The 27,199-nt window shown below is 46.2% G+C and overlaps 1 long non-coding RNA gene and 1 pseudogene across 2 annotated transcripts; one reads left to right on the forward strand and one right to left on the reverse strand.

The window, feature by feature from the left end:
* Positions 1–1,754: 1,754 nt before the first annotated feature.
* Positions 1,755–27,199, forward strand: LOC309622325. The gene is made up of 3 exons (XR_014240715.1): positions 1,755–1,839; positions 14,387–14,653; positions 27,068–27,199. It is a non-coding gene; the product is annotated as an uncharacterized lncRNA (long non-coding RNA).
* On the reverse strand, positions 3,969–10,902 carry LOC309622326 (uncharacterized protein C2orf78 pseudogene; annotated as a pseudogene). The gene is made up of 3 exons: positions 10,815–10,902; positions 7,163–7,912; positions 3,969–5,884 (listed from the first exon to the last, which is right to left on the reverse strand). The product of its transcript is annotated as an uncharacterized protein C2orf78 pseudogene (transcript).

The raw sequence follows: 27,199 nt of genomic DNA on the forward strand, positions 1-27,199 counted from the left end.
GCTAATGATCTATGTGTGAGGTAAGCTGGTTTGAGGGAGGAAATCTATGGACCTAGTCATTTTCCTTGGTGGTAAGCTTTCAGGGGTGCAGAGATGGATCTTCCTGGGGCCTTTTCTGGTCCCAGGAAGATATCGCATAGATGGGACCTCCCAAGACACACATTGAATCTTTAGGCCTGTTTTTCCTATTATGAGGTACGAACGAGTTTCTTCACTGATGGGGATGATGCTTATCTGAGAAGAAATTGTGAAAGGTGGTGTAGTGTAGAGGTGTGGCTTAAGCTTTTAAGTTTTCCTCCAGGTTTTTCCCCTAAGCTTCCTACTTCGGACGGCCTACTTACATGATACTAGTAGGTGATGTCCGGCTAACAGCTTCCTAAATATACCTGCAAGCCAGATCAGTGTCTCTTTTCTCTGTATTCCCATGGAAATCAAGAGTCCCGCCGAATTTTCCATCGAAACAGTTGATTTGTGTTGTCTCTAGGAATTCTAAAGGGCGTACCGTTGCTTCCTAACCGGTGTCATTTGGGAGATCCGCCTCTGTACGTTCAAATGATTAATTTTGAGACTTTGCTCATGTGTGCAGTAAACCCTTGAATTCCCTAAGACCTTCCTTTCCTCCATCTCCTACCCCATTAAGCCCGCTTCAGTTCATCTCCTGAATTTCTTTGGAATCTGTCAGCCAGCTCTTCCTCAACTTCCTAATACTGAACTTGCCTGTCTGTTGCGATTAGGTCCTAACTAGTGTCCATATATCTTGTTTCCTTCCAATCCACTCTTCACACAAGAAACCTTCAAAGCAAGTTGGAACGTTGCTCATAAACATCGCTCACAAACATTGTTTTGAGAATAGAAAACACACTGTTGGCCTTTAAGACTCTGCGTGGTCTAGAATCCTCTCTGCTTCTCTAGCCCCATCTTGTGCCACTTTTGCCCTCACTTTCTATGCTTCAGATACACTGAATTAACCTTAGTTCTCACTCATCTGACAGAAGTCAGTTCAGATACTATTTTTCACTGTGATTCCTAGCATTAAGGAATTTGATTATCAGGTTTTGTATGAGGACTATTTCATCAGGGGTACAGAAGTTCTGGCCATCTCTGGTTTTGGATATCCCTTATTTGTTGAGACCTTTGCGTTGTTTGGTTGCCTTTTGTCTGTTTTCCAGATGGGAAAACAGGAACAAGGGAAGTATAGGTTATTACTAGGTGGGGTTGAACAAGTGGAGCAGCAAACTGCAAAGCAGAAAGAAGAGGGACGTACTATAGAGGGATATGACTTCCATTCTCAAGGCGCCTGCATCCTGTGCAGGGAGACAGCCTAACATAAAATGTGCCTAACAACAAATATATTGACTTCTTACTAAAAATCTCCAGTTCATAGAACCGAGGGGTTTGTACCTTCTCCTTTAAAAGTGATAGTCCTGGGACTTCCCCGGTGGTCCCGTGGTGAAGACTCTGCGCTTCCAACGCAGCAGGCGTGGGTTCAATCCCTGGTTGGGGAGCTAAGATCCCACATGCTGCGCAGCCAAAGAAATTTTTGTCGAACGTTATACTCCTGTATTGTTGGCTTTAGTGGTTTAGATTTTGTTGTACTGTTAAGAAGATTTCAGTTTATTTACCGGGAACAAACAACACATAATGTAAAAATAGTTTCCCAGAAACGATTTCCATCATTCTCTTCCTCCCTTTCTCCCGCAGACTGGTGTTTCACCTTGACAAGTTCTCTGTCATTCCATAGGAAAGCTGTCTGGCTTGGAGGTTGCAATCCCAGGGAATTTTTCATCAGCGGGGAAGTCTCCATCACTACAGAGGAATCAAGGGAGAAGTCAGTCCCTGGTAAGTGAGATGCTCCCCCTAAACACCAACACAGCAGTCGTGTACCTTTCAAGGGGTTCAGGGGCAAGATGGGCAAGGCATTTCTACTAACTCTTCTTAAGGATCACGGACAGTGCCCTATGCTACGAGGTAAGCGGTGACTGCTGTAGTTCTTACTGGTGATCCTTTCCTGTCACTGATTCTCGGCTTTCTTTGTATTTCATAGGACTGTTGTCAGTCCAATACAAAATGAGTCTTATTTTTAAAAACCTGAAATGTTTTACAGAGCCTAGCATTCTCATATAGGGTCCTTTCCATTCTCCCCACTTTCCCGAGAGGCCAAGAACACGTCACACCATGAACTAGGAGAGGGGGTAGAGCCCTTTGTGATGAAATACATCAACAAAGACAGAGCCTTAGCCTGCTTGCTCTCTGGACAGGATCTCGGACCACAAGGTCTTCAATCCTGGTATAAATGAAGGAAGTGAGGACAGTTCAACTGGCACTCTCATAACAAGAGTTCGGAAACACCTTCCGAAGAGACTATAGCAGTAGATGAGGGAAGGGAGTGCTACAGTGTGGCAGTACAGGGGGAACGATCGGCTACAGCAGTGAAAAGTGTGGTACCGATTGGTGTGCTCTCGGGGTTCTTGTACATGTAGCATAGATGACCTCTACGGTGGCCCTCCCACCTTCCCACCTGCATTAGGTGTTCTTTTTTTTTGTAATTTATGTTTATGTATTTATTTACTGTTTGAACTTATTTATTCTACGTATTTATGTTTTTGGCTGCACTGGGTCTCTCATTGCTGTGCACGGGCTTTCTCTAGTTGGCGGCTAGCGGGGGCTACTCTCGGTTGCGGTGTGCGGGCATCTCATCGCGGTGGCTTCTCTTGTTGCGGAGCATGGGCTGTAGGCACGTGGGCTTCGGTAGTTGAGGCTCACGGGCTCTAGAATGCAGGCTCCGTCGTCGTGGCACATGCGCTTAGTTGCTGCACGGCATGTGGGATCTTCGCAGACCAGGGCTCGAACCCGTGTCCCCTGCATTGGCAGGCGCCACCAGGGAAGCCCTAGGTGTTCTCATATAGAGTCTAAAAACAGAGAGCACTGAGAGAAGGTAGTGGTTATTAAAGGCTCAGGATCTAAATTCTACCTGTCTCTACACCCCTTCCCAGCTGTCGATTTGACCCCATTTTTGAATGCTGACCTCATTGTTCAACTTTTCTCTGCCGTCTGTATACTCACCTTGAAAACTTGTTTCTGTGATGCGTTGAGCAGACACAGGGTGGCAGACTGCAGAGGTGGAAGCTGGTGGTCGGATATTTGTGGGCTGAATCTCCTTCAGTCCCATTCCCATTTCTGGTTGCCCAGAGGCCCTACTTCCTGTGTGTGACGCCGAGCCGTAGGATTGCGGGCAGGAGCCAAGTTCTCCATACAGTAAAGACCCCAGTGTGCCTTGGTTACAGTAATATACCTGGCTTCCTTCCTGGCAGGGAAGTGACAGGCGGCTATGCCCCTGCTTTGTTCGTGGGCCTCCTGATCCAGCAGTTCCCTTGGCTCTGCCCCTGTCGTCAGCTGCCCCTAGGATAACTCTGAGCCCTAGCCACTTCTCTGGTAGATTTCCCTATTCCCCCACTACAGTCACACCTGAATAAGGCAACTCAGACCTTTCAGAGATGTGTCCTGAACCTCTTGTTTTCTGAAATACCTATCTGGTGGTTGTGAGACTTAAGGCCAGCGTCCCCGAGAGACTTTTTCTATTTCTCCTAGTAAACCTAGACTCATCTTCTGTCACCTTCAACTCTACTCCAATTGTGTTCTTTCAACCCAGACCTCTGACCCTGCTTTTTACTTCTGCCATTTCATCCTCGCTCCTGCTTCCTTTCCTAAATCCATACGTCTCTTTTGGCCTTCCTAGCCCTGGGCCAAGTTCCTTCCTCTTTGCTCAGTTTTTACCCCTTTCCTTCATTCTCCCATCCAACTTTCAGTCCTTCCTTTCTCACGCCCCAGTTAGCAGCATCTGAAAATTCGAAAGGTTTGTTACTCGTCTATTAATTGTATTCCATTTACTTATTCAGTTCTATACCTGTCTTACCTGTGTATGGAAGAACAGCTGGTAGCCAAGGTGGCACCAAGAATCCTAGCAGCTCTCACTTGACGTATCCGTAGTAGTCGGCAATTTCCATTTCGTTTTCCCTCTCGGTGAAAAATTGCAGCTTGCCCGAAGAGGTGTATCTGGCAGCATTCTCCCGTTGTTGTTGAGCCCGCCTCTTCATGGCCTCTCGCTCTGGCCTCTGCTCTTGTTCGATGGGCTTTGACATGACTGGCTCAGGCACGTTGGGTTCCCTCCATGGAACTCGTTGCTTGCTGAAGTCTTGGAGTAGAAAGTGGGTTTGGAGCTTGGGTGGGGACTGGCGCTTATTCACAGCAGGGGGAACAGGCTCCCGCTGGAGAGGAGCGCCAGATGAAGTTTTGGAGGGTGCAGGCCTAGGAGCAGCAGACTGAGGGACACGAGGCTGGGTATGGTTGGGCCAAGCCGGTTGGGTTGGGTTGGTCACAGTTGGCTGAGCTGGTTTGGCGGGGCCTGGCAAAGAGGCAGGAGCTGGCTGGGATGAATTGGCTGCAGCAGGTTGAGCTGAGTCAGTAGAACCAGGCTGGGCACGGTAAGCCCCAGCAGGCCGATGTGAGGCCAGAGACTGTGGCCTCCGAGGAGCGGGTCGAGCTTGAGGCTTGTCCCAGGCAGAAAAAGGCAGAGGTATCAACTTGACCTTCCCAGGAGGAGGCCGCTCATACTGGGCTGGAGACGGACACTCTGTTTCAGCACTGCTGTCTGGTTTCTGGGCTTGGACTTGCGTTTTCTCAGGACCCTTCCCCTCACGTGGGGTATGCCGCCATGGCTGGATAGCTGGGGGTGGCTGGGGGTCTTTGGGGTTGCTTGACTTTCCCAAGAGCCGACAGGAAGAGAGCCCAGTTTTCGTCTCATTCTTCTTCCCCAGCGCATGAAGAACCTTCACAGACTCCAGCATGCGCACGCCAAGGGAGGTTCGAGGCTTTTGAAAGCTCTGTTGGAGAAGCTCAGTTTGGTGTTCCTTTCGCTTCGTGTGGGGGATTGCTGGCTTCTCTTCTGCCTTGACTTTGTTCCCTGACTGCTTGTTCTCCTCAGCCTTGTTTCTCCCTCTGGTCCTTTTGGTCTTTTCCTGCCCGTGGCTCTTAGTTTTGCTGATCTTTCTGGATGCAGCTTTCTGAGGTTTGCCTTGAGAGTGCTTGGCCGTGTTCACAGGAGCCCTGTCACTGACTGCAGCGTGGCATGTAACCACTTCTCCCCCTAACAGGCACTCTGGATTCTTTGGCTGGATTTTGGCCTTGGGAGCGCCACTGATAGGCTCAGAGGCTTTCTGTTTGTTCTTCCTGGGTTGATCAGAGGGAACCTTTATGACACTTGGCTTTTCCTGCACCTGATTCACCTTAATGGCTCTGGTGTCTTTAGCTTTGATCACGTTGGGACCTTGGGATTGATCAAGATCTTTCAAAGGATTAAAGAGCTGGGGAAGGTGAATATCCTCCGCCAGTGTAGTAATGTCTGCAAGACCACTGCTAGGTTCAATCCCATTTTCAAGTGTCCCTAGGTCCTGACGACTCCGGCTGTTCTCTCCCAGATCAGCATTTTCAGAACCAGGCTGCTCCTCTTGGCTGAGGGGATCGGTGCAGGCCAGCGGCTGGTGAATATCAGGGATTCCTAAAGGGAGTAGTGGAGGATCTTGGTTCTCTGTTGGGATCTGGTAGGCATCCAGAGGCTTTGAAAGCTTGGTTTTGATATCATCCACGTGCTTACTCTCTATTTGTCCCTGGCTTGGAGCTGGAGGCAGGGCCAGGAGACGCCTGGCACTCTGGACTGGAGCTGTCACTGAAATGTCCCCAAGTTCAGATGGTGGGTTACTCTCAAGTATGTGGCTGTTTCTGCTACTGCAGGACTTGGGGAGTTCTTGACTTTGTGTCACACAAAACGTCTGGCTTGGAGGTTGCAATCCCAGGGAATTTTTCATCACCAGGGGGGAGGTCTCCATCCCTACAAAGGGATCAAGGGAGAAGTCAGTCCCTGGTAAGTGAGATGCTCCCCCTAAACACCAACACAGCAGTCGTGTACCTTTCAAGGGGTTCAGGGGCAAGATGGGCAAGGCATTTCTACTAACTCTTCTTAAGGATCATGGACAGTGCCCTATGCTACGAGGTAAGCGGTGACTGTTGTAAGTCTTACTGGTGAGCCTTTCCTGTCGCTGATTCTCGGCTCGCTTTGTATTTCATAGGACTGTTATAAGTCCAATACAAAATGAGTCTTATTTTTAAAAACCTGAAATGTTTTACAAAGCCTAGCATTCTCATATAGGGTCCTTTCCATTCTCCCCACTTTCCCGAGAGGCCAAGAACACGTCACACCATGAACTAGGAGAGGGGGTAGAGCCCTTGCTGATGAAATACATCAACAAAGACAGAGTCTTAGCCTGCTTGCTCTCTGGACAGGATCTCGGACCACAAGGTCTTCAATCCTGGTATAAATGAAGGAAGTGAGGACAGTTCAACTGGCACTCACATAACAAGAGTTCTGAAACACCTTCCGAAGAGACTATAGCAGTAGATGAGGGAAGGGAGTGCTACAGTGTGGCAGTACAGGGGGAACGATCGGCTACAGCAGTGAAAAGTGTGGTACCGATTGGTGTGCTCTCGGCGTTCTTGTACATGTAGCATAGATGACCTCTACAGTGGCCCTCCCACCTTCCCACCTGCATTAGGTGTTCTTTTTTTTGTAATTTATGTTTATGTATTTATTTACTGTTTGAACTTATTTATTCTACGTATTTATTTTTTTGGCTGCACTGGGTCTCTCATTGCTGTGCACGGGCTTTCTCTAGTTGGCGGCTAGCGGGGGCTACTCTCGGTTGCGGTGTGCGGGCTTCTCATCGCGGTGGCTTCTCTTGTTGCGGAGCATGGGCTGTAGGCACGTGGGCTTCGGTAGTTGAGGCTCACGGGCTCTAGAATGCAGGCTCCGTCGTTGTGGCACATGCGCTTAGTTGCTGCACGGCATGTGGGATCTTCGCAGACCAGGGCTCGAACCCGTGTCCCCCGCATTGCATTGGCAGGCGGATTCTTAACCACGGCGCCACCAGGGAAGCCCTAGGTGTTCTCATATAGAGTCTAAAAACAGAGGGCACTGAGCGAAGGTAGTGGTTATTAAAGGCTCAGGATCTAAATTCTACCTGCCTCTACACCCCTTCCCAGCTGTCGATTTGACCCCATTTTTGAATGCCGACCTCATTCTTCAACTTTCTCTGGCGTTTGTTATACTCACCTTGAAAACTTGTTTCTGTGATGCGTTGAGCAGACACAGGGTGGCAGACTGCAGAGGTGGAAGCTGGTGGTCGGATATTTGTGGGCTGAATCTCCTTCAGTCCCATTCCCATTTCTGGTTGCCCAGAGGCCCGACTTCCTGTGTATGACGCCGAGCCGTAGGATTGCGGGCAGGAGCCAAGTTCTCCATACAGTAAAGACCCCAGTGTGCCTTGGTTATAGTAATATACCTGGCTTCCGTCCTGGCAGGGAAGTGACAGGCGGCTCTGCCCCTGATTTGGAATCTGAGATGGTGTTCCCTGAGCAAGGCTGGCAGAAAGCGATGGATGTAGAGGGACCATGTTCTTGGCGTCTGAAGTTTTATCATACTGGGCTGCCAGAAACATGGAGGAGGCAGCTGTGTGGCGGTCAGTGAGTGCCAGAGTAAAGTCTCCGAGTGAAGAAGAATTCTTTTCAGTGCTTGCTGTGATGTCCCACTCAAGAACACCTGGATAGGAAGCAGCTGAAGTGGAGATCTGGCTGTGGTCAGTAACTCCAGATAACATAGTCGTGCTAGAATGTTGGTAAAGGTAGGCACTACCCATGAGTGTCTGGAAAGGGGTACCAGTAGCCGATGCCGAACTGACGGCAGGGGCAGAGACTCTGGAGAAGTTGCAGACACTTCGTGTTAGGGAAGTTGCATTGCTCACCACAGGAGGAGAATGCTGCAGAGAATTTAGAGTTCCAAGTAGAGATGGATGTTGGAAATTTTCTGTAAGAACAAGAGGGTCATGAAAAACTCAGGGAGGTTGAGAAATTCTCACTACGTTTGAGGAACGGCATCATCTGAAGGTTCTTGCTATCAGGACACCTCTACTATCACTACTTCCTGAGAAACCCAAAATCAGACAGTTAATGATGGCTGTAAGGACTGAGCAGTTTTCCACTCTTCTCTATTAACTGCCTGTGCTCCCATCTTGGGCACAGACGGGCAGAAGAGCCAAGTGGTGTGGTTCAGAGATTGTTCTCTAGGCTGGAAGCAACCTTCTCCCTGCCCTGTCTTTCCCTTCAGCCTGCACTCGTATTGACTTCTATGCTATTTCCTAGACTGGAAGCATTTTAGAACTAGGAGGCCCTTAGAGAACTTCGATGTTCTCAGTCTCATTTCGTGAGTAAGGAAACTGAGGCTCAGAGAGGTCGGGTTGACTTGTTCAAGTTCTCTCATTATGTTAGTATCATTACCAGGTTTCAGAACCTAAGTATCCTGACTTCCTTGCCAGGACTCCACTCTGAGCATGATACTGCCAGAAAGCAGGAGAAATAGAACTTATAATATAGGCATTTTTTTTGTCCATTAGAAAACAGTACGGCTGTTACCATTGTCGTCTTCAGTGTCTCCCTTTGCTTGTGCAGTTCCCACGCTATTACCTAGAGGTGACGTACAGCTCAGTCCAACTGGTGAATTGAAAGAGTCATTTTTGCCCTCTTCAAGCCTGGTTTCTCATCCTACCTCAAAATGATTACCCGAAAGTGGATTTCTTAAGTGCTTTTGGAAAGGGAAGAGTTATCTGATTACTTCAGATTCCTCACCTGTAAAGTGGTTATAACACCACCACCAATAATAATAGCAGTAATAATTAATAGATGAATAAGCTGATCTATTGCGTATGATTTATATGGAGGAAGATACAATAAGTTCTAGAAAGACAAAGAAAAATCATGACAAGCATATTACGTTAACGAAAAAGAAATCCATAGATATTAATGAAAACTGGGGTATGTGGCAAGTATCGAAGCCTAATGAATTTACTAACAAATGGCATTCTGTACTATCCATGCAATATTATGAAAGTGAATTTTGCCCACTCTATTTTAGTGAATACTATTAACCAGAAGACACGATGGAGGTGATAGAGGTGAATGAATTCCTAGCCAATGCATACAGACAGAGAAGGTATGTCAGTAAAAAATGCATAACAAGCAACAGAATGCAATAAATGTGCATGTATAGGTAGCCACAACACATATAGACAAGTATTTCAATGAAAACCGGTACGAAGCAGACAGCAAAATAATAAGTGTAAAAGAGTTTCATTATTGTGCTCCTTCATATTTTTACCCAGCAAGTAAGAGGTATTAAGCCTAGGAGAAATATATATTTCAATGAATATAGCTTATATAATAAGCAGAAAGGAAGCTTAAAATGTATCAGGAAGGTTTTTGGATTTATCCTAGAACTTAGATTAGAATCATCTTCAGCATCCAAGAAGATGGCATCCCAAAACCTCAAAAAACCATCATGCCTAGAATCCAATTAAAAAAGATTTTCAAATGTAAGAAAATCCACAGGACTCCACAATATGGTTTTCGATAAATGTGGATGTTTGTTTGTTTTGTTTCTTTGGCCGCGCCGCGTGGCCCTGGCCGTGAAAGCACCGAGTCCTAAGCACTGGACCGCCAGGGAATTCCCTAAGTGGGGGGAATTAGAGATGTGGGGCTTGACTTTTTCTTCTTCTTCTTCTTCTTCTTCGGTAGCTAAGCTCTACAAGCGAACGATGGCTGTTGATCAATGTGCTCTCTGTGTTAGGAAGGAAATAACTGTAAAAATGAAAAGCAGCCTTGCCTTAGAACCTACATATCACACCAAGGAAAATAGTCCTTCTGATTCAATTTAGAAGATATCACTTAAAATGTTGAATTGGTGAAATGTCTACCTAGTTTAAAAATTAGAAAGAATAAAACACTGAAAAGCAGCCCCCTAGATAACCACTGTGGTTGCTTGTTTATAGGAGGCATCATTTCTAAAACGTATTTCTAAAATGTTTATATTCAAAACTGTCAAGTGGCCAACTGTATTCAGAGAGGCAATAAAAGAAAGAAAACGGAGTATGACTTTTCTGATAAGCTGCCTTTCCTGGTGATCCCCTGTTCTGGCCTTACTTTCCTTCTTAGTCTGTTAATGTAAGGGTTTGCTACCATCAACTTGGTTTTGCCCTGCTCTGAGCAGGTTTCCCTCTGTGCTGTTTCTGCTTTAATTGAAAATCTTTGGTTCCCATCAGCATTCCATTGCAAACTCCGTTTTTCTTGAGAGCTCCTCTATGCTTTCCCTCTTCATTCTTACATTTTCTCCCATCTCTTGGTGCCTGTTGGCCTGTGCTAATGAAAACCATCCTAAACTTCCTTACGCTCGACTCTGTGCCTCCCTGTAGAGCCCAGTACTCTCCATCCTCTCTCCCTATTCTCTCTTTTCAACTAGTCGAAATCCTAGTGGAGGGAGACCATTAGAGATGAAACATCTTGGTATATATTGCTAGTTTTCTATGTCCCCTGGCTTTTCTATGTTTCTGTTGAAACACTCTTGAGAAGTGTCTGATTTCGTTTTCTACATGGGTACCCTTTAAGGCTCAATACTGGAAAAGAAGGGGATCAGAGTGATCAACCCAACGTGGTATCCTAACGTAACAGTTAAGGAAAGCAACAGGCTTTGTGAGACAGCCAGTGATTTGTCCAAAGTCACACAGATAGTAAACGTCAAAGTCAAAACTGAAATTAGGTCTCCAGACGTGTAGTTCAATACTTTCCCTCATTATTCCATGCTATTTTGAATCTCCTACTTACTCAATTTAGGGGCAAAAGAAATCGAACGCAAAACTTTCCAAAGTTTCTTTTCTTACCTGACATGGTCAGAGAAGAGGAAGCATCCACTGCAGGTACAAGGGATGAGGAGACAACACTAGAGGATGTCCGAGTGGCTGCAGCTGAACGGCGCACGTGTCCAGTACAGAGGTCACTGGTTACTGGTCCAAACAGCTCCACGGAAACCCCAAGACTCTACCAAGTGGTAGTAGGTTTGGTAGGAGAGTGATGTCACAAAGCAGGCAGTTGAAAGGTATGAGAGAGCCAATAGGGAGGTCCGATCCCCAACAGGAAGGCGGGCTTGGGTGAAGAGAGTGTAGGAGAGCTAAAACAACACCTGAGTTTCTGAGCTCTGGGGAGGAAATCCTAGAAGACAGATTTACCTCCCCCAGGCTCTTCCATTAGGGAAATCATTGCCACATTTCTTACAGACGTTCATTAATACACTGAACTAAGAGTTACTTATATTCTACAGAGTATTCTATTTTATGTATCATATACTTAGAGCTATATAGATCTTCTTTAATTAATAATCCTTAGGAAGGAAAGAGCCATCTAGTTTGAACTATTACAGTTGTTCTGAAATCATATGTGTCTAATGAGTGAACTGATAGCAGCTTTTAAGGAGCCAAAGTAGGGATTAAGAAGCTCTCTTTGTAACTTGGTTCAAGAGTAGGGTGAAGTTTGTTGAGTGTACCTTGTGGAGAATGTTGTGGTCCAAGGCTCTTCTCTTTTAGTTTCTTCTCCTTGACTCCTACCTTCCTTGGGCTGGGCTAGGCTGGGGGCCAGGTTGGACTTGCGACTTAACGTTTCTCTTCCGCTTTCTCTTTTTTTTTTTTCTTCCATTATGGGCATTGCTTCGAGGACAAGCCTTGATCTTGCATTGGACGTTACTTCCTGTCACCTTCCAGCAGCAGGAGTCTTCTTTTCAGTGCTTGATGCTTCACGAAATAGACTCTGCCCGTTGGCAGCAAATACCAGAGAGCTAGGAGACAGAGCTGGTTGCAGACCTTTCCTCTTCCAGCCTTTGGTTGCAATTGTTTGGCCCATAATTTGCTAGCTCTAGTTCCTTGGGCCACACAGGTATCCTGCCATCTCCAGCTCTTGTTATATGTGAGAGACATTCTGAACACTGTCCCTTTTTCTTTGCACAGAAGTATATACAGTGTGGCAGTTACTGTAATCTCCTCCGCCTTGCAAACAGCCACTCTAGAATCTTGGACCTCTAGGACTCTCTGTCTTGCATGCTTGGGGGCAAGGCCAAGCAAAATGAAGAGGAGAATAATTAGAGAAAGAGGAGGACGTTGGTGGAGAATTGGGAGCAGGTAAGGTGAAAGGGCACAGGAGAAAAGAGATGCATGTAGACTTTTTGGTTTCTGTGGGAAACAGGTTGACACACTTGGGCCTCATTTGGTATTAACAGAACAGAGAGTTAAAGATCTAAGTAGCTAGATAGTGTGCAGCAACTGCCATGAAGTCTGTACACTGAAGAGAAGAGTCTCACATCTAGTTTTCATTTTGTTTTATGTCATAGTACCTTATTTATAGCATTCACTGGTGTGTTTGTAGAATACAGATGTTTTCAAATGCTCTGGTTTTGTCTACATGGTTATCTCCTTGTCCTGTTTGTAAGGAATCCAACATTGTAAGACATATTGCATGTTTTTCTCTTGACGATTGTTGACCTTGAAGCGTCATGAACTAACTTGAGCTGTTGGATTCTGTGGAGAAACGTTCAAAAGGGTCTGTGAAAAAGGCACTGTGGTGAGTCGCATTATGCACCCGAGCGTAAGGAGCAAGATATCTGCCACCAGCCCAGCTTGGCCTGGATTGCCTCTGTTTTAGTTCCCCTGGTTAGTGCTTTTCTCCCTAACCACTCTTGTGACTGTGATAATGTGAGTAAGGGCGGAGTTGCTAATGATCTATGTGTGAGGTAAGCTGGTTTGAGGGAGGAAATCTATGGACCTAGTCATTTTCCTTGGTGGTAAGCTTTCAGGGGTGCAGAGATGGATCTTCCTGGGGCCTTTTCTGGTCCCAGGAAGATATCGCATAGATGGGACCTCCCAAGACACACATTGAATCTTTAGGCCTGTTTTTCCTATTATGAGGTACGAGTTTCTTCACTGATGGGGATGATGCTTATCTGAGAAGAAATTGTGAAAGGTGGTGTAGTGTAGAGGTGTGGCTTAAGCTTTTAAGTTTTCCTCCAGGTTTTTCCCCTAAGCTTCCTACTTCGGACGGCCTACTTACATGATACTAGTAGGTGATGTCCGGCTAACAGCTTCCTAAATATACCTGCAAGCCAGATCAGTGTCTCTTTTCTCTGTATTCCCATGGAAATCAAGAGTCCCGCCGAATTTTCCATCGAAACAGTTGATTTGTGTTGTCTCTAGGAATTCTAAAGGGCGTACCGTTGCTTCCTAACCGGTGTCATTTGGGAGATCCGCCTCTGTACGTTCAAATGATTAATTTTGAGACTTTGCTCATGTGTGCAGTAAACCCTTGAATTCCCTAAGACCTTCCTTTCCTCCATCTCCTACCCCATTAAGCCCGCTTCAGTTCATCTCCTGAATTTCTTTGGAATCTGTCAGCCAGCTCTTCCTCAACTTCCTAATACTGAACTTGCCTGTCTGTTGCGATTAGGTCCTAACTAGTGTCCATATATCTTGTTTCCTTCCAATCCACTCTTCACACAAGAAACCTTCAAAGCAAGTTGGAACGTTGCTCATAAACATCGCTCACAAACATTGTTTTGAGAATAGAAAACACACTGTTGGCCTTTAAGACTCTGCGTGGTCTAGAATCCTCTCTGCTTCTCTAGCCCCATCTTGTGCCACTTTTGCCCTCACTTTCTATGCTTCAGATACACTGAATTAACCTTAGTTCTCACTCATCTGACAGAAGTCAGTTCAGATACTATTTTTCACTGTGATTCCTAGCATTAAGGAATTTGATTATCAGGTTTTGTATGAGGACTATTTCATCAGGGGTACAGAAGTTCTGGCCATCTCTGGTTTTGGATATCCCTTATTTGTTGAGACCTTTGCGTTGTTTGGTTGCCTTTTGTCTGTTTTCCAGATGGGAAAACAGGAACAAGGGAAGTATAGGTTATTACTAGGTGGGGTTGAACAAGTGGAGCAGCAAACTGCAAAGCAGAAAGAAGAGGGACGTACTATAGAGGGATATGACTTCCATTCTCAAGGCGCCTGCATCCTGTGCAGGGAGACAGCCTAACATAAAATGTGCCTAACAACAAATATATTGACTTCTTACTAAAAATCTCCAGTTCATAGAACCGAGGGGTTTGTACCTTCTCCTTTAAAAGTGATAGTCCTGGGACTTCCCCGGTGGTCCCGTGGTGAAGACTCTGCGCTTCCAACGCAGCAGGCGTGGGTTCAATCCCTGGTTGGGGAGCTAAGATCCCACATGCTGCGCAGCCAAAGAAATTTTTGTCGAACGTTATACTCCTGTATTGTTGGCTTTAGTGGTTTAGATTTTGTTGTACTGTTAAGAAGATTTCAGTTTATTTACCGGGAACAAACAACACATAATGTAAAAATAGTTTCCCAGAAACGATTTCCATCATTCTCTTCCTCCCTTTCTCCCGCAGACTGGTGTTTCACCTTGACAAGTTCTCTGTCATTCCATAGGAAAGCTGTCTGGCTTGGAGGTTGCAATCCCAGGGAATTTTTCATCAGCGGGGAAGTCTCCATCACTACAGAGGAATCAAGGGAGAAGTCAGTCCCTGGTAAGTGAGATGCTCCCCCTAAACACCAACACAGCAGTCGTGTACCTTTCAAGGGGTTCAGGGGCAAGATGGGCAAGGCATTTCTACTAACTCTTCTTAAGGATCACGGACAGTGCCCTATGCTATGAGGTAAGCGGTGACTGCTGTAGTTCTTACTGGTGATCCTTTCCTGTCACTGATTCTCGGCTTTCTTTGTATTTCATAGGACTGTTGTCAGTCCAATACAAAATGAGTCTTATTTTTAAAAACCTGAAATGTTTTACAGAGCCTAGCATTCTCATATAGGGTCCTTTCCATTCTCCCCACTTTCCCGAGAGGCCAAGAACACGTCACACCATGAACTAGGAGAGGGGGTAGAGCCCTTTGTGATGAAATACATCAACAAAGACAGAGCCTTAGCCTGCTTGCTCTCTGGACAGGATCTCGGACCACAAGGTCTTCAATCCTGGTATAAATGAAGGAAGTGAGGACAGTTCAACTGGCACTCTCATAACAAGAGTTCGGAAACACCTTCCGAAGAGACTATAGCAGTAGATGAGGGAAGGGAGTGCTACAGTGTGGCAGTACAGGGGGAACGATCGGCTACAGCAGTGAAAAGTGTGGTACCGATTGGTGTGCTCTCGGGGTTCTTGTACATGTAGCATAGATGACCTCTACGGTGGCCCTCCCACCTTCCCACCTGCATTAGGTGTTCTTTTTTTTTGTAATTTATGTTTATGTATTTATTTACTGTTTGAACTTATTTATTCTACGTATTTATGTTTTTGGCTGCACTGGGTCTCTCATTGCTGTGCACGGGCTTTCTCTAGTTGGCGGCTAGCGGGGGCTACTCTCGGTTGCGGTGTGCGGGCATCTCATCGCGGTGGCTTCTCTTGTTGCGGAGCATGGGCTGTAGGCACGTGGGCTTCGGTAGTTGAGGCTCACGGGCTCTAGAATGCAGGCTCCGTCGTCGTGGCACATGCGCTTAGTTGCTGCACGGCATGTGGGATCTTCGCAGACCAGGGCTCGAACCCGTGTCCCCTGCATTGGCAGGCGCCACCAGGGAAGCCCTAGGTGTTCTCATATAGAGTCTAAAAACAGAGAGCACTGAGAGAAGGTAGTGGTTATTAAAGGCTCAGGATCTAAATTCTACCTGTCTCTACACCCCTTCCCAGCTGTCGATTTGACCCCATTTTTGAATGCTGACCTCATTGTTCAACTTTTCTCTGCCGTCTGTATACTCACCTTGAAAACTTGTTTCTGTGATGCGTTGAGCAGACACAGGGTGGCAGACTGCAGAGGTGGAAGCTGGTGGTCGGATATTTGTGGGCTGAATCTCCTTCAGTCCCATTCCCATTTCTGGTTGCCCAGAGGCCCTACTTCCTGTGTGTGACGCCGAGCCGTAGGATTGCGGGCAGGAGCCAAGTTCTCCATACAGTAAAGACCCCAGTGTGCCTTGGTTACAGTAATATACCTGGCTTCCTTCCTGGCAGGGAAGTGACAGGCGGCTATGCCCCTGCTTTGTTCGTGGGCCTCCTGATCCAGCAGTTCCCTTGGCTCTGCCCCTGTCGTCAGCTGCCCCTAGGATAACTCTGAGCCCTAGCCACTTCTCTGGTAGATTTCCCTATTCCCCCACTACAGTCACACCTGAATAAGGCAACTCAGACCTTTCAGAGATGTGTCCTGAACCTCTTGTTTTCTGAAATACCTATCTGGTGGTTGTGAGACTTAAGGCCAGCGTCCCCGAGAGACTTTTTCTATTTCTCCTAGTAAACCTAGACTCATCTTCTGTCACCTTCAACTCTACTCCAATTGTGTTCTTTCAACCCAGACCTCTGACCCTGCTTTTTACTTCTGCCATTTCATCCTCGCTCCTGCTTCCTTTCCTAAATCCATACGTCTCTTTTGGCCTTCCTAGCCCTGGGCCAAGTTCCTTCCTCTTTGCTCAGTTTTTACCCCTTTCCTTCATTCTCCCATCCAACTTTCAGTCCTTCCTTTCTCACGCCCCAGTTAGCAGCATCTGAAAATTCGAAAGGTTTGTTACTCGTCTATTAATTGTATTCCATTTACTTATTCAGTTCTATACCTGTCTTACCTGTGTATGGAAGAACAGCTGGTAGCCAAGGTGGCACCAAGAATCCTAGCAGCTCTCACTTGACGTATCCGTAGTAGTCGGCAATTTCCATTTCGTTTTCCCTCTCGGTGAAAAATTGCAGCTTGCCCGAAGAGGTGTATCTGGCAGCATTCTCCCGTTGTTGTTGAGCCCGCCTCTTCATGGCCTCTCGCTCTGGCCTCTGCTCTTGTTCGATGGGCTTTGACATGACTGGCTCAGGCACGTTGGGTTCCCTCCATGGAACTCGTTGCTTGCTGAAGTCTTGGAGTAGAAAGTGGGTTTGGAGCTTGGGTGGGGACTGGCGCTTATTCACAGCAGGGGGAACAGGCTCCCGCTGGAGAGGAGCGCCAGATGAAGTTTTGGAGGGTGCAGGCCTAGGAGCAGCAGACTGAGGGACACGAGGCTGGGTATGGTTGGGCCAAGCCGGTTGGGTTGGGTTGGTCACAGTTGGCTGAGCTGGTTTGGCGGGGCCTGGCAAAGAGGCAGGAGCTGGCTGGGATGAATTGGCTGCAGCAGGTTGAGCTGAGTCAGTAGAACCAGGCTGGGCACGGTAAGCCCCAGCAGGCCGATGTGAGGCCAGAGACTGTGGCCTCCGAGGAGCGGGTCGAGCTTGAGGCTTGTCCCAGGCAGAAAAAGGCAGAGGTATCAACTTGACCTTCCCAGGAGGAGGCCGCTCATACTGGGCTGGAGACGGACACTCTGTTTCAGCACTGCTGTCTGGTTTCTGGGCTTGGACTTGCGTTTTCTCAGGACCCTTCCCCTCACGTGGGGTATGCCGCCATGGCTGGATAGCTGGGGGTGGCTGGGGGTCTTTGGGGTTGCTTGACTTTCCCAAGAGCCGACAGGAAGAGAGCCCAGTTTTCGTCTCATTCTTCTTCCCCAGCGCATGAAGAACCTTCACAGACTCCAGCATGCGCACGCCAAGGGAGGTTCGAGGCTTTTGAAAGCTCTGTTGGAGAAGCTCAGTTTGGTGTTCCTTTCGCTTCGTGTGGGGGATTGCTGGCTTCTCTTCTGCCTTGACTTTGTTCCCTGACTGCTTGTTCTCCTCAGCCTTGTTTCTCCCTCTGGTCCTTTTGGTCTTTTCCTGCCCGTGGCTCTTAGTTTTGCTGATCTTTCTGGATGCAGCTTTCTGAGGTTTGCCTTGAGAGTGCTTGGCCGTGTTCACAGGAGCCCTGTCACTGACTGCAGCGTGGCATGTAACCACTTCTCCCCCTAACAGGCACTCTGGATTCTTTGGCTGGATTTTGGCCTTGGGAGCGCCACTGATAGGCTCAGAGGCTTTCTGTTTGTTCTTCCTGGGTTGATCAGAGGGAACCTTTATGACACTTGGCTTTTCCTGCACCTGATTCACCTTAATGGCTCTGGTGTCTTTAGCTTTGATCACGTTGGGACCTTGGGATTGATCAAGATCTTTCAAAGGATTAAAGAGCTGGGGAAGGTGAATATCCTCCGCCAGTGTAGTAATGTCTGCAAGACCACTGCTAGGTTCAATCCCATTTTCAAGTGTCCCTAGGTCCTGACGACTCCGGCTGTTCTCTCCCAGATCAGCATTTTCAGAACCAGGCTGCTCCTCTTGGCTGAGGGGATCGGTGCAGGCCAGCGGCTGGTGAATATCAGGGATTCCTAAAGGGAGTAGTGGAGGATCTTGGTTCTCTGTTGGGATCTGGTAGGCATCCAGAGGCTTTGAAAGCTTGGTTTTGATATCATCCACGTGCTTACTCTCTATTTGTCCCTGGCTTGGAGCTGGAGGCAGGGCCAGGAGACGCCTGGCACTCTGGACTGGAGCTGTCACTGAAATGTCCCCAAGTTCAGATGGTGGGTTACTCTCAAGTATGTGGCTGTTTCTGCTACTGCAGGACTTGGGGAGTTCTTGACTTTGTGTCACACAAAACGTCTGGCTTGGAGGTTGCAATCCCAGGGAATTTTTCATCACCAGGGGGGAGGTCTCCATCCCTACAAAGGGATCAAGGGAGAAGTCAGTCCCTGGTAAGTGAGATGCTCCCCCTAAACACCAACACAGCAGTCGTGTACCTTTCAAGGGGTTCAGGGGCAAGATGGGCAAGGCATTTCTACTAACTCTTCTTAAGGATCACGGACAGTGCCCTATGCTACGAGGTAAGCGGTGACTGTTGTAATTCTTACTGGTGAGCCTTTCCTGTCACTGATTCTCGGCTCGCTTTGTATTTCATAGGACTGTTTATAAGTCCAATACAAAATGAGTCTTATTTTTAAAAACCTGAAATGTTTTACAAAGCCTAGCATTCTCATATAGGGTCCTTTCCATTCTCCCCACTTTCCCGAGAGGCCAAGAACACGTCACACCATGAACTAGGAGAGGGGGTAGAGCCCTTGCTGATGAAATACATCAACAAAGACAGAGTCTTAGCCTGCTTGCTCTCTGGACAGGATCTCGGACCACAAGGTCTTCAATCCTGGTATAAATGAAGGAAGTGAGGACAGTTCAACTGGCACTCTCATAACAAGAGTTCTGAAACACCTTCCGAAGAGACTATAGCAGTAGATGAGGGAAGGGAGTGCTACAGTGTGGCAGTACAGGGGGAACGATCGGCTACAGCAGTGAAAAGTGTGGTACCGATTGGTGTGCTCTCGGGGTTCTTGTACATGTAGCATAGATGACCTCTACAGTGGCCCTCCCACCTTCCCACCTGCATTAGGTGTTCTTTTTTTTGTAATTTATGTTTATGTATTTATTTACTGTTTGAACTTATTTATTCTACGTATTTATTTTTTTGGCTGCACTGGGTCTCTCATTGCTGTGCACGGGCTTTCTCTAGTTGGCGGCTAGCGGGGGCTACTCTTGGTTGCGGTGTGCGGGCTTCTCATCGCGGTGGCTTCTCTTTGTTGCGGAGCATGGGCTGTAGGCACGTGGGCTTCGGTAGTTGAGGCTCACGGGCTCTAGAATGCAGGCTCCGTCGTTGTGGCACATGCGCTTAGTTGCTGCACGGCATGTGGGATCTTCGCAGACCAGGGCTCGAACCCGTGTCCCCCGCATTGCATTGGCAGGCGGATTCTTAACCACGGCGCCACCAGGGAAGCCCTAGGTGTTCTCATAGAGAGTCTAAAAACAGAGGGCACTGAGCGAAGGTAGTGGTTATTAAAGGCTCAGGATCTAAATTCTACCTGCCTCTACACCCCTTCCCAGCTGTCGATTTGACCCCATTTTTGAGTGCCGACCTCATTCTTCAACTTTCTCTGGCGTTTGTTATACTCACCTTGAAAACTTGTTTCTGTGGTGCGTTGAGCAGACACAGGGTGGCAGACTGCAGAGGTGGAAGCTGGTGGTCGGATATTTGTGGGCTGAATCTCCTTCAGTCCCATTCCCATTTCTGGTTGCCCAGAGGCCCGACTTCCTGTGTATGACGCCGAGCCGTAGGATTGCGGGCAGGAGCCAAGTTCTCCATACAGTAAAGACTCCAGTGTGCCTTGGTTATAGTAATATACCTGGCTTCCTTCCTGGCAGGGAAGTGGCAGGCGGCTCTCCCCCTGATTTGGAATCTGAGATGGTGTTCCCTGAGCAAGGCTGGCAGAAAGCGATGGATGTAGAGGGACCATGTTCTTGGCGTCTGAAGTTTTATCATACTGGGCTGCCAGAAACATGGAGGAGGCAGCTGTGTGGCGGTCAGTGAGTGCCAGAGTAAAGTCTCCGAGTGAAGAAGAATTCTTTTCAGTGCTTGCTGTGATGTCCCACTCAAGAACACCTGGATAGGAAGCAGCTGAAGTGGAGATCTGGCTGTGGTCAGTAACTCCAGATAACATAGTCGTGCTAGAATGTTGGTAAAGGTAGGCACTACCCATGAGTGTCTGGAAAGGGGTACCGGTAGCCGATGCCGAACTGACGGCAGGGGCAGAGACTCTGGAGAAGTTGCAGACACTTCGTGTTAGGGAAGTTGCATTGCTCACCACAGGAGGAGAATGCTGCAGAGAATCTAGAGTTCCAAGTAGAGATGGATGTTGGAAATTTTCTGTAAGAACAAGAGGGTCATGAAAAACTCAGGGAGGTTGAGAAATTCTCACTACGTTTGAGGAACGGCATCATCTGAAGGTTCTTGCTATCAGGACACCTCTACTATCACTACTTCCTGAGAAACCCAAAATCAGACAGTTAATGATGGCTGTAAGGACTGAGCAGTTTTCCACTCTTCTCTATTAACTGCCTGTGCTCCCATCTTGGGCACAGACGGGCAGAAGAGCCAAGTGGTGTGGTTCAGAGATTGTTCTCTAGGCTGGAAGCAACCTTCTCCCTGCCCTGTCTTTCCCTTCAGCCTGCACTCGTATTGACTTCTATGCTATTTCCTAGACTGGAAGCATTTTAGAACTAGGAGGCCCTTAGAGAACTTCGATGTTCTCAGTCTCATTTCGTGAGTAAGGAAACTGAGGCTCAGAGAGGTCGGGTTGACTTGTTCAAGTTCTCTCATTATGTTAGTATCATTACCAGGTTTCAGAACCTAAGTATCCTGACTTCCTTGCCAGGACTCCACTCTGAGCATGATACTGCCAGAAAGCAGGAGAAATAGAACTTATAATATAGGCATTTTTTTTGTCCATTAGAAAACAGTACGGCTATTACCATGGTCGTCTTCAGTGTCTCCCTTTGCTTGTGCAGTTCCCACGCTATTACCTAGAGGTGACGTACAGCTCAGTCCAACTGGTGAATTGAAAGAGTCATTTTTGCCCTCTTCAAGCCTGGTTTCTCATCCTACCTCAAAATGATTACCCGAAAGTGGATTTCTTAAGTGCTTTTGGAAAGGGAAAAGTTATCTGATTACTTCAGATTCCTCACCTATAAAGTGGTTATAACACCACCACCAATAATAATAGCAGTAATAATTAATAGATGAATAAGCTGATCTATTGCGTATGATTTATATGGAGGAAGATACAATAAGTTCTAGAAAGACAAAGAAAAATCATGACAAGCATATTACGTTAACGAAAAAGAAATCCATAGATATTAATGAAAACTGAGGTATGTGGCAAGTATCGAAGCCTAATGAATTTACTAACAAATGGCATTCTGTACTATCCATGCAATATTATGAAAGTGAATTTTGCCCACTCTATTTTAGTGAATACTATTAACCAGAAGACACGATGGAGGTGATAGAGGTGAATGAATTCCTAGCCAATGCATACAGACAGAGAAGGTATGTCAGTAAAAAATGCATAACAAGCAACAGAATGCAATAAATGTGCATGTATAGGTAGCCACAACACATATAGACAAGTATTTCAATGAAAACCGGTACGAAGCAGACAGCAAAATAATAAGTGTAAAAGAGTTTCATTATTGTGCTCCTTCATATTTTTACCCAGCAAGTAAGAGGTATTAAGCCTAGGAGAAATATATATTTCAATGAATATAGCTTATATAATAAGCAGAAAGGAAGCTTAAAATGTATCAGGAAGGTTTTTGGATTTATCCTAGAACTTAGATTAGAATCATCTTCAGCATCCAAGAAGATGGCATCCCAAAACCTCAAAAAACCATCATGCCTAGAATCCAATTAAAAAAGATTTTCAAATGTAAGAAAATCCACAGGACTCCACAATATGGTTTTCGATAAACGTGGATGTTTGTTTGTTTTGTTTCTTTGGCCGCGCCGCGTGGCCCTGGCCGTGAAAGCACCGAGTCCTAAGCACTGGACCGCCAGGGAATTCCCTAAGTGGGGGGGGGAATTAGAGATGTGGGGCTTGACTTTTTCTTCTTCTTCTTCGGTAGCTAAGCTCTACAAGCGAACGATGGCTGTTGATCAATGTGCTCTCTGTGTTAGGAAGGAAATAACTGTAAAAATGAAAAGCAGCCTTGCCTTAGAACCTACATATCACACCAAGGAAAATAGTCCTTCTGATTCAATTTAGAAGATATCACTTAAAATGTTGAATTGGTGAAATGTCTACCTAGTTTAAAAATTAGAAAGAATAAAACACTGAAAAGCAGCCCCCTAGATAACCACTGTGGTTGCTTGTTTATAGGAGGCATCATTTCTAAAACGTATTTCTAAAATGTTTATATTCAAAACTGTCAAGTGGCCAACTGTATTCAGAGAGGCAATAAAAGAAAGAAAACGGAGTATGACTTTTCTGATAAGCTGCCTTTCCTGGTGATCCCCTGTTCTGGCCTTACTTTCCTTCTTAGTCTGTTAATGTAAGGGTTTGCTACCATCAACTTGGTTTTGCCCTGCTCTGAGCAGGTTTCCCTCTGTGCTGTTTCTGCTTTAATTGAAAATCTTTGGTTCCCATCAGCATTCCATTGCAAACTCCGTTTTTCTTGAGAGCTCCTCTATGCTTTCCCTCTTCATTCTTACATTTTCTCCCATCTCTTGGTGCCTGTTGGCCTGTGCTAATGAAAACCATCCTAAACTTCCTTACGCTCGACTCTGTGCCTCCCTGTAGAGCCCAGTACTCTCCATCCTCTCTCCCTATTCTCTCTTTTCAACTAGTCGAAATCCTAGTGGAGGGAGACCATTAGAGATGAAACATCTTGGTATATATTGCTAGTTTTCTATGTCCCCTGACTTTTCTATGTTTCTGTTGAAACACTCTTGAGAAGTGTCTGATTTCGTTTTCTACATGGGTACCCTTTAAGGCTCAATACTGGAAAAGAAGGGGATCAGAGTGATCAACCCAACGTGGTATCCTAACGTAACAGTTAAGGAAAGCAACAGGCTTTGTGAGACAGCCAGTGATTTGTCCAAAGTCACACAGATAGTAAACGTCAAAGTCAAAACTGAAATTAGGTCTCCAGACGTGTAGTTCAATACTTTCCCTCATTATTCCATGCTATTTTGAATCTCCTACTCAATTTAGGGGCAAAAGAAATCGAACGCAAAACTTTCCAAAGTTTCTTTTCTTACCTGACATGGTCAGAGAAGAGGAAGCATCCACTGCAGGTACCAGGGATGAGGAGACAACACTAGAGGATGTCCGAGTGGCTGCAGCTGAACGGCGCACGTGTCCAGTACAGAGGTCACTGGTTACTGGTCCAAACAGCTCCACGGAAACCCCAAGACTCTACCAAGTGGTAGTAGGTTTGGTAGGAGAGTGATGTCACAAAGCAGGCAGTTGAAAGGTATGAGAGAGCCAATAGGGAGGTCCGATCCCCAACAGGAAGGCGGGCTTGGGTGAAGAGAGTGTAGGAGAGCTAAAACAACACCTGAGTTTCTGAGCTCTGGGGAGGAAATCCTAGAAGACAGATTTACCTCCCCCAGGCTCTTCCATTAGGGAAATCATTGCAACATTTCTTACAGACGTTCATTAATACACTGAACTAAGAGTTACTTATATTCTACAGAGTATTCTATTTTATGTATCATATACTTAGAGCTATATAGATCTTCTTTAATTAATAATCCTTAGGAAGGAAAGAGCCATCTAGTTTGAACTATTACAGTTGTTCTGAAATCATATGTGTCTAATGAGTGAACTGATAGCAGCTTTTAAGGAGCCAAAGTAGGGATTAAGAAGCTCTTTTTGTAACTTGGTTCAAGAGTAGGGTGAAGTTTGTTGAGTGTACCTTGTGGAGAATGTTGTGGTCCAAGGCTCTTCTCTTTTAGTTTCTTCTCCTTGACTCCTACCTTCCTTGGGCTGGGCTAGGCTGGGGGCCAGGTTGGACTTGCGACTTAACATTTCTCTTCCGCTTTCTCTTTTTTTTTTTTCTTCCATTATGGGCATTGCTTCGAGGACAAGCCTTGATCTTGCATTGGACGTTACTTCCTGTCACCTTCCAGCAGCAGGAGTCTTCTTTTCAGTGCTTGATGCTTCACGAAATAGACTCTGCCCGTTGGCAGCAAATACCAGAGAGCTAGGAGACAGAGCTGGTTGCAGACCTTTCCTCTTCCAGCCTTTGGTTGCAATTGTTTGGCCCATAATTTGCTAGCTCTAGTTCCTTGGGCCACACAGGTATCCTGCCATCTCCAGCTCTTGTTATATGTGAGAGACATTCTGAACACTGTCCCTTTTTCTTTGCACAGAAGTATATACAGTGTGGCAGTTACTGTAATCTCCTCCGCCTTGCAAACAGCCACTCTAGAATCTTGGACCTCTAGGACTCTCTGTCTTGCATGCTTGGGGGCAAGGCCAAGCAAAATGAAGAGGAGAATAATTAGAGAAAGAGGAGGACGTTGGTGGAGAATTGGGAGCAGGTAAGGTGAAAGGGCACAGGAGAAAAGAGATGCATGTAGACTTTTTGGTTTCTGTGGGAAACAGGTTGACACACTTGGGCCTCATTTGGTATTAACAGAACAGAGAGTTAAAGATCTAAGTAGCTAGATAGTGTGCAGCAACTGCCATGAAGTCTGTACACTGAAGAGAACAGTCTCACATCTAGTTTTCATTTTGTTTTATGTCATAGTACCTTATTTATAGCATTCACTGGTGTGTTTGTAGAATACAGATGTTTTCAAATGCTCTGGTTTTGTCTACATGGTTATCTCCTTGTCCTGTTTGTAAGGAATCCAACATTGTAAGACATATTGCATGTTTTTCTCTTGACGATTGTTGACCTTGAAGCGTCATGAACTAACTTGAGCTGTTGGATTCTGTGGAGAAACGTTCAAAAGGGTCTGTGAAAAAGGCACTGTGGTGAGTCGCATTATGCACCCGAGCGTAAGGAGCAAGATATCTGCCACCAGCCCAGCTTGGCCTGGATTGCCTCTGTTTTAGTTCCCCTGGTTAGTGCTTTTCTCCCTAACCACTCTTGTGACTGTGATAATGTGAGTAAGGGCGGAGTTGCTAATGATCTATGTGTGAGGTAAGCTGGTTTGAGGGAGGCAATCTATGGACCTAGTCATTTTCCTTGGTGGTAAGCTTTCAGGGGTGCAGAGATGGATCTTCCTGGGGCCTTTTCTGGTCCCAGGAAGATATCGCATAGATGGGACCTCCCAAGACACACATTGAATCTTTAGGCCTGTTTTTCCTATTATGAGGTACGAACGAGTTTCTTCACTGATGGGGATGATGCTTATCTGAGAAGAAATTGTGAAAGGTGGTGTAGTGTAGAGGTGTGGCTTAAGCTTTTAAGTTTTCCTCCAGGTTTTTCCCCTAAGCTTCCTACTTCGGACGGCCTACTTACATGATACTAGTAGGTGATGTCCGGCTAACAACTTCCTAAATATACCTGCAAGCCAGATCAGTGTCTCTTTTCTCTGTATTCCCATGGAAATCAAGAGTCCCGCCGAATTTTCCATCGAAACAGTTGATTTGTGTTGTCTCTAGGAATTCTAAAGGGCGTACCGTTGCTTCCTAACCGGTGTCATTTGGGAGATCCGCCTCTGTACGTTCAAATGATTAATTTTGAGACTTTGCTCATGTGTGCAGTAAACCCTTGAATTCCCTAAGACCTTCCTTTCCTCCATCTCCTACCCCATTAAGCCCGCTTCAGTTCATCTCCTGAATTTCTTTGGAATCTGTCAGCCAGCTCTTCCTCAACTTCCTAATACTGAACTTGCCTGTCTGTTGCGATTAGGTCCTAACTGGTGTCCATATATCTTGTTTCCTTCCAATCCACTCTTCACACAAGAAACCTTCAAAGCAAGTTGGAACGTTGCTCATAAACATCGCTCACAAGCATTGTTTTGAGAATAGAAAACACACTGTTGGCCTTTAAGACTCTGCGTGGTCTAGAATCCTCTCTGCTTCTCTAGCCCCATCTTGTGCCACTTTTGCCCTCACTTTCTATGCTTCAGATACACTGAATTAACCTTAGTTCTCACTCATCTGACAGAAGTCAGTTCAGATACTATTTTTCACTGTGATTCCTAGCATTAAGGAATTTGATTATCAGGTTTTGTATGAGGACTATTTCATCAGGGGTACAGAAGTTCTGGCCATCTCTGGTTTTGGATATCCCTTATTTGTTGAGACCTTTGCGTTGTTTGGTTGCCTTTTGTCTGTTTTCCAGATGGGAAAACAGGAACAAGGGAAGTATAGGTTATTACTAGGTGGGGTTGAACAAGTGGAGCAGCAAACTGCAAAGCAGAAAGAAGAGGGACGTACTATAGAGGGATATGACTTCCATTCTCAAGGCGCCTGCATCCTGTGCAGGGAGACAGCCTAACATAAAATGTGCCTAACAACAAATATATTGACTTCTTACTAAAAATCTCCAGTTCATAGAACCGAGGGGTTTGTACCTTCTCCTTTAAAAGTGATAGTCCTGGGACTTCCCCGGTGGTCCCGTGGTGAAGACTCTGCGCTTCCAACGCAGCAGGCGTGGGTTCAATCCCTGGTTGGGGAGCTAAGATCCCACATGCTGCGCAGCCAAAGAAATTTTTGTCGAACGTTATACTCCTGTATTGTTGGCTTTAGTGGTTTAGATTTTGTTGTACTGTTAAGAAGATTTCAGTTTATTTACCGGGAACAAACAACACATAATGTAAAAATAGTTTCCCAGAAACGATTTCCATCATTCTCTTCCTCCCTTTCTCCCGCAGACTGGTGTTTCACCTTGACAAGTTCTCTGTCATTCCATAGGAAAGCTGTCTGGCTTGGAGGTTGCAATCCCAGGGAATTTTTCATCAGCGGGGAAGTCTCCATCACTACAGAGGAATCAAGGGAGAAGTCAG

Source organism: Balaenoptera borealis (genome assembly GCF_965194805.1).
Source record: "Balaenoptera borealis genome assembly, contig: HAP1_SCAFFOLD_2136, whole genome shotgun sequence".
Classification (NCBI taxonomy): domain Eukaryota; kingdom Metazoa; phylum Chordata; class Mammalia; order Artiodactyla; family Balaenopteridae; genus Balaenoptera; species Balaenoptera borealis.